General features: G+C 34.5%; 1 long non-coding RNA gene across 5 annotated transcripts in view; it reads left to right on the plus strand.

Moving 5' to 3' along the window:
* LOC143253457 (uncharacterized) overlaps positions 1–13,397 on the plus strand; it is a 52,740-nt gene that overhangs the window by 2,315 nt on the left and 37,028 nt on the right. For 3 of the 5 annotated variants that reach the window (XR_013029640.1, XR_013029639.1, XR_013029641.1), the window contains exons 2-3: positions 1,954–2,915; positions 4,038–4,165. This is a non-coding gene — a long non-coding RNA (uncharacterized LOC143253457). The remainder of the gene's footprint in view (positions 1–1,953; positions 2,916–4,037; positions 4,166–13,397) is intronic. The other 2 variants (XR_013029637.1, XR_013029638.1) reach the window with 1 other exon arrangement.

Genomic DNA, 13,397 nt, shown 5'->3' on the forward strand with positions numbered 1-13,397 from the left:
AGACGGCTTAAAGGGCGAGCATGTTTGGTACGACGGAGATTCGAATCCGCGACCCTCAGATTACAAGTCGAACGCCTTAACCCACCTGGCCATGCCGGACCTCAATTTTTGAGCAAGGAACCTGAAAAGTCACAAACCAATGGAAAGTTGTGGTTTTAATCAATGTAAAATTGAATAATGTCTTGCTAGCTGAAATAAAAATAAACTAGAAATTAACAAATAATAAAATACATATACAGGCTGTTAAATGTTCTTCCATCTGCTTCGATTGCATTTTGTATTTGATTTACATGACGCCGAATTTTCTAAAACTTCTTAAAAACATTCAGATATCCAAAAAATAATTTTTATTTCATAAAAAAATACATATTTTGGAGCGAATCATTTTCAGAGACGCCCAGTTTTAACTGTCAGACTTTCTTCGATGACTTTTTGTTATGGCTTAACATTTAAAGCATCTGTTTTAAATAACAATGTGAACATTCTATTTATATTTATTGTAAGAGTTCTAGAAGTTTTGTTATCAATGTTATTACTTTATAATTGTTGTTTATAGTTATTCAACTTAATGTTTCTAAATAATTTAACACTTATCTGAGGACATATTTATGACACTATTTCAGTAAAGTTTAAAATTATTAAAGAAACAGTAGTGGTGGAAATTATCTAGGGAAGAAATAAGTGAGATAATAGTTTCATAATAAATTTATACAATCGTTGCTTTAATTTGAAACTGAGAAGTTTATTGTTAGATAAGCCGATACTCTACTCAGAACATGGTTTGTGAAATTTATTAATAGATAAGCAGACACTCAGAGCATGGTTTGTGAAGTTTATTGATAGATAAACCGACACTCAGAAAATTGTTTGTGAAGTTTTTTGATAGATAAATCGACACGCAAAAAGTGGTTTACGAACTTTATTGATAGATAAACTGACATTCAGAACATGGTTTGTGAAGTTTATTGATATATAAACTGACATTCAGAACATGGTTTGTGAAGTTTATTGATATATAAACTGACATTCAGAACATGGTTTTGAAGTTTTTTGATAGATAAATCGACCCTCAGAAAGTGGTTTACGAACTTTATTGATAGATAAACTGTCATTCAGAACATAGTTTGTGAAGTTTATTGATATATAAACTGACATTCAGAACATGGTTTGTGAAGTTTATTGATATATAAACTGACATTCAGAACATGGTTTGTAAAGTTTATTGATATATAAAATGCCATTCAGAACATGGTTTGTGAAGTTTATTGATAGATAAACTGAGATTCAGATCATGGTTTGTGAAGTTCTTTTCCATCAGATAGACACAAACGATCCTGAAGATGGTTTGTTAGTTAGGTTGTTTGATTACTTTAGTGAAGATAATTACTGGGATATTTAACATGTTTCCACTTCTCCATTTGAACATGTTTTCACTGTTAATATTACTGTAATTTACTGACGTTAGGAACAAATGTTCTCATATTAACTAGAAAATCATTTAAATCTCTTAAGAACGTTTTACATAAATGATGTAAAAATTGTTTAAAGTAAACTAATTTAAAGAAAAGGAAAAAAATGAGTGAAGATATAAATATATATAAAGTAATCATTATTAATAACTGTATCAACAAGTCACATAACAGAAATACGTTACTCAACATCTGATATTTTTTAACAAGTAATAGCGTCGTATCTGTAACCAACAGATCTTTAATCACTGTTATTTTCTTTTTAAAAAGTTACAACTGTATGTAAATAACTATAATATACTCTTGTAACATCAATATCTTCAGATAATGAAACAATCAAAACCAAGAGAGAATATTGAAACGTTATCATCATAATTTAAATATCTATGTAAAACAGTAGAGTTATAAGTGTTTAGAAATAAGAATTTTGCTAAGACATGAACATCAAGATGCTATTCAAAACCAAAATCTGTTTTCTTCATAGGTTGGTCAGTGTTATTGGCTGTGCATCACGGTCAGTGGGACATTATCAGCTGACGTTACAAATACCATTTCGTTCGTGAAATGACTATCACATAAAGCCTAGCGATGTTCATATTTCGGCTCTCCATTACACAAAATATAAATTTATTTTAGTTATAACTGTCTGTTATTTCAATGTATAAAACTATGTATAGGATGATTATAATTTGCAAAGCTTATAGGGTAGATCAAAAAATAAAAAGGCTTAGGAGAAGTTATAGTTCCTTGGGTCAAGGTTTTGGAGCACGACTTCTAAAATACTGCCTGGTGGGAGAATCTAGGGGGAGTGACAAGAAATACTTGTGTGAAATAGTCAGGAAAACACATGTACAAATCACAGAAACATCTCCAATACTCCAGACATCTGGGATTTCTATGAAGAGCAGCAATTGCCACAAGTAAGAAAAGAAAATGGTACCACCACTTCGAAGAAGAGAGACTACTGTGGCCTGCTCAGTTTGAAGTGCCTTTGTGAATAGTATTTGTCCATACAACTGAGAAACCCCAATCCAATAATAAGCCACTGATTAAGGCCACAAGAGATGGGAGAAAATTCTCCAAACACAAGTGTACCAATAGTAGAAACTGTGACACCTATCCATCCAAAATTGAATAAAATCACTGAATCACTGAAATCACTTTAGCGTTTCGAATAATTATATATACTAAAGAGGCAAATATTGTAGATTCTAAGGCCATAAAAACACCAAATATACGGTATTTAGTTAAAACATCAATATGTTCTTCACTTTGGAGCAACTGGAGTGGTAACTTACTCATTAATGTAATCCCAACAATAGTAAAAAGTAACAAAATACCTTCGAACCATCCACAAGGTTCCTTTAGAAATATCCTTGCAAAAATGGTCACATAGATTGGAAAACTGAAGACGATTACTGAAACATCTGCGATGGGAAGGAAATGGTAAGCATAAAACCTCATAAACAAACCAAATGATCCAAATATTCCACGTAAAAACACCATAAGTCTGATATTACTTGGACCAAATGGTTCTTTTTTAGAGTATATTCCTAACGGTAAACTAAAGATAAAGATTCCAATGAAACAGAATAGGGTCTTTTGACCTGGATGTATATTCTGTAAGTATCTGACAATAACAGTATTAAAAAAAAAACGTATCAGAAGATAAAGTAAATATCACTCCTTTGAAAAGTCTGGATTTCCTATTCTTTTGGAATGCACTATTTGATTTCTAAGAGGAGACTCCTTTATCGTCCATCTCAAACTCTAGTTTTATATTACAGGACGTGTTTTCTAAACAGCTTTCTTCCTCTTTTGAACAGGGTTTGCTCTGAAAGACATCATCTTGAGGGCTCTTTATCTGGTCTTTTTGGTAGACTTTATACTGCAGTGGTATTGCAAACTCTTAACAATTGTAATATAAGTAACGAGATTATGTCACAAATATATACCTGTAAAATATCGTTAATGGCTCAGTATTTATCCACATAAAATTATTAATTTCAACTTGTGAGGAAAAATTATATTTATCTGTATCTTGTGGATTAGTGTATTTATGCATCTAATTATAGGAAGTATAAAAATGACAAAGGGAGAGTAAGACACGTATATCTTTCTACCTTAATACTGAGAACAAGAAAGTTTTATGATAGAGACTAGTAGGATAGAAGATAATCATATTTGTTGTATAATTTTTACAAAAAAATATCTAAAAATTATAATGTAAAGACACTTACACTTGTACCTTACTGTCATTAATACTTGTTAATGTTGTGTTTGTGTAATGAAATAGTTTCTGAAAATGGAGCGAACTAGTAATCATTTCCTTAGTCTACAGTTAGCGTCACGGTTACAGATTTTTATAGTTCATACGTCATCATTTATGTTAAACTGATTCTTACTCTCTTAGTAACTAAAAGTAAAGGGTTAGGTAAATTGATACAGTAATCATATTGCCAATTAATACATAGGTAAAGCTATTCAAATACCTCAAGTTGTACTGATAAATAATTATCTTCGGAAGATTCTATTATAGCTGAAAATTAATTTCTATGAACGTTTTAGGAACATCCATCTAGATATGAAGACATGTAGATGTTTGCGTGAGAAGGAAGTTATATATGTACCACGTGACGCTAACGGAAAGGATTGGTTTTCGTAAGTCTGATGATTACGGCTCTGCACTATGAAAGGTTTCATTATATATTTATTAGAATTTCGGATAAGTTACTGTATTACTCATTCACTGGATATGTTACTGTATTCACTCCTCACTGGATATGTTACTGTATTCACTCATCACTGGATATGTTACTGTATTCACTCCTCACTGGATATGTTACCCGCAGTTGTTCGAACCTTTTTCTAATATTATTAGTATTCTCTTTTACTTTATTCACCGCTCTTCCCTGAAATTTGTTGTTTTATATCCACAACAATGAAGAGACCAAATCCGTAAACGTAATTTAAAATTTAATGTCTGTATTTTCTATATTGGATTTACTTACTTATGTTAGAATTACGTAATTTTTCAACAGTGTCACACAACACAGTACCATTTTGTTTGAGAATGCCTAATGCAGGGGTTCCCAACCGTGGGTCGCGACCCCCCAGGGGATCGCGAAGCCTTGGCAGGGGAGTCGCGAAGCCTCGGCAAGGGAGTCGCGTAGCCTTGTTAGAAGTAGCTTGGGATAACATTAATTTTATTTCATCAATTACATTTTCATGCTCTTACATTTTTTTTTGTTTCGGTGCAAAGCAAAACGTGTGCTACGTTAGTTCAATGTCATTAGGTGATATTATGGGTGTATGTATGCGTGCCTGTGAGTGAATGTGCCTGTGTGAATGTATATGTGTCTGCAACTGTATGTATGTGTGTACTAGTGAGTAGCGAGTATGTGAGTGCACGCGCATGTACGTATGCTTGTGTGTCTGTTTAGCTGTGATTGAGTGTGTGTGTGCTCGCTGTCGACACGTGAGTCACATGTCCGTTGTTGATTGGTGGATGACGAATCGCGCGACTGGCCACGCTCCCTTCCCTCCCAATACTTACCCCATCATTACTCTACCTGCACCCCCCACAAGTAGTCAGTGTAAGATCTACAGTTGCCAAAGCGTTCATTATTCAACATTTTTATTTTATTTTAACAAGGAGATAAGTAAGCAGTAGAGGTAAGTTGTGTCCATGGCTAAACGGCGCAGATACTCAGAATGCTACCTCAACATTGGCTTCACCACTGTGCTCGCCAACGACGGCATCGAGAAACCACAGTGTGTTTTGTGCCATGCTGTCCTGAGTGAAGAGTCAATGAAACCATCAAAACTCAAGCGTCATCTCGAGACGAAACATCCAGAACACGCAAAGAAGGGTTTGGATTTTTTCAAACGGCATGAACGGTGTCTTAAAAGCCAAAGAATCGATAGAAGTGGGTCGTTTCAGCAGCAGAGTGCAGCCGTAGTGGAAGCTTTATATGAGATTGCATTCGAAATTGCAAAACAAAAGAAGCCTCAAACGATTGGAGAAACACTTCTTAAACCCTGCATGATAAAAGCAGTAAATCTTATTCTTGGAGAAGCCAGTGCAAAGAAGATGCAGCAAGTATCCCTGTCAAATAATACTATACATAGGCGCATTTCTAAAATGTCTGTGGATGTGAAGGAACAGGTTTTGACTGAAATCAAGGGTTTCCCTTTGTTCTCCTTTCAGCTCGACGAGTCAACAGATGTAAGTTCATGTTCTCAGTTGCTTGTCTTCGTGAAATACATTAATTCAGGTGACATCAAAGACGAATTATTATTCTGCAGTGCACTTGAAACCACAACAAAAGCTGATGATGTTATGGAAAAAGTTTCAACTTTTTTTCAAGACGAAGATCTTCAATGGGAAAACGTGTGTGGGGTTTGTACGGATGGGGCACCGGTTATGCTGGGACCGAAATCAGGATTCCAGTCGAGAGTGAAGAAGCTAGCACCTCAAGCAAAGGGCATCCACTGCATGATTCACCGATATGCTCTCGCCAGTAAGACTCTCCCTGCCTCTCTGCAGGAAGTGCTTGAATCTGTAATCAAAATTGTAAATTATGTGAAGACTCAAGCACTCAACACTCGCTTATTCAGAGAACTATGTAAAGACATGAATGCTGACCACGAAGTCCTTCTCTTTTACGTTGGTTGTCGAAAGGAAACGTTATTAATCGTGTCTTTGAAATGAAAGATGAAATAAAGCTATTCCTGGAGACTCAAGAAAGGAAAGTTCTTGTAGTTCACTTCGAAGATGAAGCATGGAATAAAAGGGTTGCGTACCTAGCCGACATTTATGACCAGCTGAACAAGCTCAATTTGAAGCTTCAAGGAAGGGAAACACATGTTCTCCTTTTTCAAGATAGTCTTCGGGCCTTTGTTTCCAAACTGCAGAACTCAGATCCAACTGGATCAGTTCCTCAAAGATGATATTACCGAACATCTTCAGTCTCTAGAAAAGGAAGTCGAGCGTTACTTCCCTGAGCTATCACAGGAACAGGAGTTCCTGGTAAGGAACCCATTTTGTACTTACCATTTCCTTCCCATCGCAGATGTTTCAGTAATCGTCTTCAGTTTTCCAATCTATGTGACCATTTTTGCAAGGATCTTTCTAAAGGAACCTTGTGGATGGTTCGAAGGTATTTTGTTACTTTTAACTATTGTTGGGATTACATTAATGACTAAGTTACCACTCCAATTCCTCCGAGGTGAAGAACGTATTGATGTTTTAACTAAAGACCATATATTTGGTATTTTAATGGCCTTAGGATCTACAATATTTGCTTCTCTATTATACATAGTTATTCGTAAAGCTAAAGGTGTTCATCATTCAGTGATTTTGTTTAATTTTGGATGGATAGGTGTCACAGTTTCTACTATTGGTACACTTGTATTTGGAGAATTTTCTCCCATCTCTTGTGGCCTTAATCAGTGGCTTATTCTTGGATTGGGATTTCTTAGTTGTATCGGACAAATACTATTCACAAAGGCACTTCAAACTGAGCAGGCCACCCTAGTCTCTCTTCTTCGAAGTGGTGGTACCATTTTCTTTTCTTACTTGTGGCAACTGTTGCTCTTCAGAGAAATACCAATATCTGGGAGTGTTGGAGGTGATTTGTACATGTGTTTCCCTGACTATTGCACACAAGTATTTCTTGTCACTCCTTCTAAATTCTCCCATCAGGCAGTATTTTAGAAAACGTATTCCAAAAATCTTGATTACAAATAGTAGTTAAACATCATCTGAACGCTGTTTGTTTGTTTCTCTTTTCCAGGTAACTGCAAGTGATAATGGTACCAAACATATTTTTAGACACTGAAGTAAGAGAGATGTTATTGTGAAACCCGTTCCAAAATACATTTTAAAAAGGAACTAAATTTACGATTTAAAAATCAAAATATTGACTAAAATAAGTTCTTATCTCACGAGTGAAATACTATTTAGAACATCTAGTAGTAATGGATTATTTGTTTGTTTGTTTTTGAATTTCGCACAAAGTTACTCGAGGTCTATCTGTGCTAGCCGTCCCTAATTTATCAGTGTAAGACTAGAGGGAGTGGTAATGGAGCAGCTGAACCTTCGGTAGGACTCGTTTTATTTCTCTGTAACGGTATGATGTTATTTCAATTAATAGATTAAGAACACAATTTGTAATTGTGTGAGTTAACCATTCACTTCACGTGTCACGGAAATCCGGTGATACAGTTGACGTGTGTTTGTTATTATTATTTAACTAAGTTATTTGTTAAATTGTCCATTATTCCCTATCTCTGGCCGGCTCAGCGGTAAAACTGGGAACTTATAACATTGTAACTCAAGGTTCGATCCTTGCGATGAACATCGCGCAAAGAACCGAATGCAGCATAGTGTTAGCATGTTGGGTAGTGGAGTTAAGGTTCCGTGGTTCCCATCCTGTTACTGTAATAAAAAAACGTTGTGTATTGCGGTCGGGTTATAAGAATTATGATCAAATCCCATTAATGGGTGTTAGAAAAATATCCCAAGAGTTGGGGGGTGTGATATTATCTAACTGTCACCCTCCTAACTTATTATTTCACAATTAGGGACGGTGAGCGTAGTTGACCATTTGTGTAACTTTGGACAAAATCCGATAATAAAACACAGCAGATGAATATCTCATTACGTAACATTGCTTGAATTTCAACGATAAAGTAGTACAGATAACCCATTCTGATCGTTAACTTGAAACCAAATATATAAACCTTATTTCGTTGTGGATTCTAAAACACAAAATTAGTAAAATAAATTAAATATGTAGGCTACTTAGAAAGTAATAGACATAACACGACAAATCAGTATGGTGTAAAGTTATAGACACACATAATGTGGTCTATGCAAAGAGTGAAAACAATTCTAATAAAAAGGTACATTATTTTTATTGCATAATTAAATAAACAAAAAACATATGGAATGTTTTGTATAAGAATATTTGTGGAAGGGTGGTAAAATACTACAAAAACGGAACGTAACTCAAATGTAATGGTAGTAATATTAATATTGTTAATAGTAATGTTATATATTGGATGTTAAATGGGTGGAATCACCGGTATAGTAATGTTGTTAGCTATATGTTAAATGGGTAGAATCACCTGCTTAGTAATGTTATAAGCTGTATGTTAAATGGGTTGAATCACCTGCGTAGTAATGTTATAAGCTGTATGTTAAATGGGTTGAATCACCTGCGTAGTAATGTTATAAGCTGTATGTTAAATAGGTGGAATGACCGGTGTAGTAATGTTATAAGTTATATGTTAAGTGGGTGGAATCACCGGTGTAGTAATGTTATAAACTGCATGTTAAGTGTGTGGCCTACTTTCAAATAATCGTTTGCTATTTATCAAAGTCCACATAAGCAGGTTCAATTATTTTAGAATACCCTTTGACGAGACAAATTGTTCTAGTAAAATGTCAGAAAACTGTTAATCTCACTTTAACATATCAACTGTTATGGAATCCACTCATTTGATGGCTAAGTTTATGTTTTATGGTTTTTTCTGACCAAAACTATTTTTCACTCAATTCTACTCTTGGATCTCTTCCCGCTCTCTGTCTGTCTTTTTGCCACAATTTATATACCTGTTACTTAGGACCTTCTAGAAATCTCTATATCCTCGATATCAATGGATTGCACATGACGTTTGATAACCTCTACACCAGTAACTTACAAATACAACTTCCAACAACGGTTTATTTTTAACATTATTATTATTAGAAAAAAATACTAAAAAGTCATGAACTATTAACTCAGAAAATAAATTAATTAATACTACCCATAATAAACAGTATTTTATATATGACATACGAGGTGTGGATGTTCCACATACCACGAATAAATATAATATTCTAGAAATATGAAATATATACAATTTTTCGTTACCAAACTTTCAGTTCATTGTTGAAAATGTAATTATGATATTTCCATTTACCTCTTTTTGAAAAATGTTCTTTTGCTAAATTTAAAGGCTGCGTAATTTTATTATGTTAAATAAAATAAAAATTTTAGTAGATTTTCACAAAATAAGTGGACTGATATTCTTTATGATTCGAACCCGCGACTCTTAGATTATGAATTGAATGCCTTAAACCCGCCGGCCATGGCGGCCTTACTCAAACTTATCATGAAACATAAACCATTAGTTTTAAACATGCTTCTCAAACTATTTATACATACATCAAGCTACTTATTTGTCAGTGACTATAATTTATTCAGTCACTAATGATATAGAAATCATACATAAAAGTACTATCACTATCGGTTTGAATTTCGCGCAAGTATACATTAGAGCTAACTGCTCTAGCCGTACATAATGGGACAGTGAAATATCAGAGGTAATGCATATTGTCATCACCACACATCGTCAGTTCTTGTGCTATTCCTTAACCATAGAATCGTGAGATTGACCGTCATATTAAACGGTCCTCATGGTTGAAAGGGTGAGCATGTTTGGTGGGACGGGATTCAAACCCACGACCCTCAGATTGCAAGTTAAGAGCTCTAACCACCTGACCAAGCTATCAGTTTTGAAATTCATCTTAGTAATGAATTTCGAATCCCCGTCTCACCAAACATGCTTGCTCGTTCAGCGGTAGGGGCGTTATAAAGTAATAATCAGTCCTACTATTCGTTGGTGAAAAGAATAGCCCAAGAGTTGATGGTGGTTGGTGATGACTAGCTGCCCTCCCTGTAGTCTTTCACTGCTAAATTAGAGATGGCTTGCGCAAATAGCCCTTGTGTAGTTTTGCGCGAAATTCAAAGCAAACCACTAATGAATTATTTTACCTTGGATTTGTTTAGTTCTTTGCTCCAAGTGTTCTAATAGAAAGAAACAATAGAATTACACATGGTCTAAGATGTCAACTTTACATATGGTCAACTGAGTTACATAATAAATAATAACCTCTTTGAAGAGTCTAGCTATTGGAGACGATAAAACGTTAAAAGTATTTAATGGTCTTCCAAACGCAGGAGGCGAAACAACAAACAAATAAAAATATGTCACGCGCCATGTACAGTGCGTCAGAAAATATCGTAACGTACTTTTATCGATAAGAGCCATTCAAAAGGGCATCGTCATTCTGTGGAAAGATACCTAGGGAACTTAGCAAAATAATAGGAAGTAAAATACATTTTGAAGTTAGAACACTAAAAATCAATTTCCAGGAAATCTGAATATTAGATTGTTCTCAAATAAATGTCGTTTTTGAACTGCAAAGTCTGGAAAAGTATAAACCAGTATTGTAAAACAGACTTTAATCAAAGTAAGCACCATTAGCTTCAACACATTTTTGTCAATGTGTAACAATGCTGTTTATGCCCCTACTGTAGAAATCAGAGTTTTTCTGGTCAATGAACTCCCTGAAAGCCCTTGCAGCTGCCTGATTTTGAAAACATCTATTGTTCAAAAAGTTGTCAAAGTGCTTGAAAAAATAAAACTAGGGGAAAGGCCTGGGAAATAAGGTGGATGAGGCGGAACCTCGATTCCCAATTCGTTCAATTTTTGGAGCATCGACCTTGACAGGTGTTATAACGCCGATCTTCAGTCAGCTCATGCAAAACCCGCTTATCTAACTTTCTAATCGCACTAAGGTGGTTGGCACTGCTTGATTAGCTTGTGTGTAGCTTTTCTGCAAGCTCACTTACTGTTGTGTGAGGGTCTGTTTCAATTGCTTCCCTTAATGTGTTTTCATCTAAGAATAGCTTCCTTCCACGATCTTCGTGGTCTTCAAAACTTTCATCTCCATGTCAAAACCTTTGTAACCAACGCTGAACTGTACGTTCAGTAACAGATCCACAGCCGAATGCATGGTTGATTTTCCGTGTAGTTTCTGTAGTTTTTCGTCCAAGTTTGAAGTCGTAGAGGAGAATCAGATGAAAGTCCTTCTTGTCCATTGGAGGCTGCAAAACGTATTCTGAGTAGAGTTGAAACAGCAGACAATTAAGACATCTTGTAAGCGATAAACTTTGGATTAAACCAACCAACGATAAGTTACTCAATATTCAGTTTCTAAATGTCATCGTGAGAATTCCGACACTTATTTCTGGACAAACTAATAATAAAGTTGTTTTTATTAGTGGGTTTATTATTCTTCGTTTTTAACCACTGTGTTTTGAAATATTTAGAATAATCGTTTATTTCTTATTCTCTGGGCGAGTTTCTGTTTTTTCACAGTAAAGCCACATTAGGTTGTCTGCTGTGTTTTTTGACAGGAATCGAATTTCCGGTTTTAGCATTGTAAATCCGTACATTTACCGCTGTCGTACCAATGGGCGGTTAAAAAGCAAATATTTTACAGTTTCAATGAGTTTAAAATTATAATGTTTAAAATGAAAAGTATTTAAACAAGTAAAGGAAACTTTTCACAAAAGGGTAGAATGTTTGTTTTGAATTTCGCGCAAAGCTACTCGAGGGCTATCTGCGCTATCCGTCCCTAATTTGACTTGTTTTATTTAACATAGTGTTTCAATAAACAAAAGAAAATTGTATTTACAACAAATTTCTAAATACAATAGGGTTCCAACTGTAATATTTATTGTTTATGTATTGTTTTCTTTTATCTTGTATTCAAGCTTTTTGAAGTAACACTAAATTTCTGTAAAAAAGCTAGCTTCAAACAGTTATAGAGATATCGTTTAGAAGGGAATTATTTTCTAATCACTACTATTTATTATTAATACTTATATAAGCGAATACTCTCTTTGAAACTGTGTCACCTCAATGAATTTGGTTGAGACCAATGTTTTGGTTTTTCGGTTATTACGTAATAAATATTAATCAGAATACAAGAACTAGATATTTAATCAGTGATGTCGAGAAAACCCACTTGTAGAGCAATATATATGTAAAAACGGCTCGTTTGGGTTGAGAAAATATTTTACGTAGATGAGCGAACAACGTTTAGACCGTCTTCGAAATATGATGTTCCAGTTAATACCAAATTTATTCAAAAACCAGGCACAAAATTGAGGTAAAAACTACACTGACAAACACCACACCAGCATTATTTATAAAATAAAATGTGATAACTGCCACGACTTCTATATTGGAGAAACAAGTAGAAAAATGCAAACCAGATTCAAAGAACATAAAAAGTCACCTTCACACGTTTTCGAACACTGCAAGTCTAATAAACGCAACATAACCATAGAAAACACTCAAATATTAAATAAAGAAACAAACATAAACAAACGCAAAATTAAAGAAGCCTTACTTATGCAACAACTTAAACCCAAAATAAACCAATATAAAGGAACGCCTTTATACCTATATTGATATAATAAAATAAATAAAATTATATATTCAAACATCTAATACCGCCCTCTACATTCCGACACTCAGTTACACAACCCCTTTCAAACATGTGGTCAGCTTCCGGCCAGTTACCTCTTTCTTTGTGAACCTGACGATGACCGAAGAAGGTTGAAACGTTGTTCGCTCTCCTCTACGTAAAATATTTTCTGAACCCAAACGAATCGTTTTTACATATATAGATATTTAAACTTTATTATATGATATTTAAAAACATTCTCAGAACCTCTGACTCAGTTATTACATAAAAATTATTATAAATTTAAACACACTAACGCTCTGATTACCTACTTGGGAGATGTTTAGAATATCATTTCGAGGATCAATTCAAGCCTCCTTACATGGATGGTGCTGCTACCTGCCTGATATTTACGAAAAATTTTTTCCAACATAAAGAAAAACAAGTTACTTGCGTCTAGAAAATATTAATGTACTTCTATTAGCAGGGGTGTAGATTTTTTACACCCGATGGGGGAATGATTTTTGCAACCACTTATGTGGACTGTTCAATTTGCAAATTGGTAATCTCTGATTACGTGAACCTGAAAGCTGTAAACATGCAGTCACAGAGTAATC

This window comes from Tachypleus tridentatus, chromosome 6 (assembly GCF_004210375.1).
Source record: "Tachypleus tridentatus isolate NWPU-2018 chromosome 6, ASM421037v1, whole genome shotgun sequence".
Taxonomy (NCBI): Eukaryota; Metazoa; Arthropoda; class Merostomata; order Xiphosura; family Limulidae; genus Tachypleus; species Tachypleus tridentatus.